Here is a 1,180-nt window from a genome sequence, read left to right as displayed (position 1 = left end):
TGCACAAAGAGCAGAAGAGCGTGGGGCAGCACTGCAGAGATCATGCAGGAAATTTTTACCCAGGTTCGGGCCACCGTGAGGCGTAAAACCCTACTCTTGCTTTGGTGGATTGATGGTGGAAAAATGGTGGTGGAGCATAGTACACTTGCCTGGCAGGGAAGCCTTGGGGCGATAGTGGCTACGCGTGTATGGATGTGTGGATATCCAACCTTCTAACCCTTTCTACGGTTGCCACGGGCCTCCTTTTATAGGTTAAGGGGTCATCACAATGGCAAATCAGTCATTATGCACTGATAAGATAGCAAACAGTGCTATCATACCTAACTCCGCATGCTGACAGAGCGCATTAAATGCGCCGCTCAATGCCACATTGTTGCTTGCCCGGCAAGCCTTGCTGGGTTATTTTGCCAGCTTCACACCTGCTCACTTGACACGTCGCAGGACGGGTGTCATATGTAGGTATTTCCTGTAGAAAGAGGATGCCATGTGGAGAATGGCTGCCACTTAGTCACTTTGCGGCTTGACACTGCATTGATCGACGACGTGCGTCGAGATGAAGTGGTGTAGTGAGGTGGCTCTGCCTCCGCGAGTCTCAACAGGCCCTACCAGGATGTTTTGGAGGTTTTCTTCCGGGGGTGGCTTCGTTCTTGCCAGGCTCACCTACCCGGCAAGGTAGGCTTTTCTCCTGGTGGTCTCCTGCTTCTCTGGCTTGGTCTTGATCCTCTTGATCTGCATGCTAGTCCTTTGAAGATCTTGTTCTCTTGTGTTTTGGCCTGGCCTTGGTGCTGTAATCTTGCTCCTGTGCCTATGCACAGTCTGGGCAACGGACCCAGGGTTTGTTGCACCGACAAAAGCCCCCGGGCCTGCCCCAAACATGCTGCTGAGCATCTTCGGGGTAGGCCCTAATAAGTGCACATGCAGGGGTGCAGTAGAGGCCGGACCCTTGAGGTCTCCTTTGCTTCTTCATTAATCTTGAATCGGGGCCAGTTTCCAGTTTTCTCGCATGCCATGTAAAGCCAATCGTGGTGGGGTCACCCTTGTAATGGCCCGTGAATGACTTTAACGCACGGGGTAGAAACTGCCAATTCACTCTTCCCACCATGCCCTTATCCTTAGCCACGTATGTTTCATGCATCGCACAGGGTAGGTAACAGAGGCGCGTGGCGTGGGAGAGCATCAA

The sequence above is a fragment of the Triticum dicoccoides genome, chromosome 1B, assembly GCF_002162155.2.
Source record: "Triticum dicoccoides isolate Atlit2015 ecotype Zavitan chromosome 1B, WEW_v2.0, whole genome shotgun sequence".
NCBI lineage: Eukaryota > Viridiplantae > Streptophyta > Magnoliopsida > Poales > Poaceae > Triticum > Triticum dicoccoides.
This window is presented reverse-complemented; position numbering follows the sequence as displayed.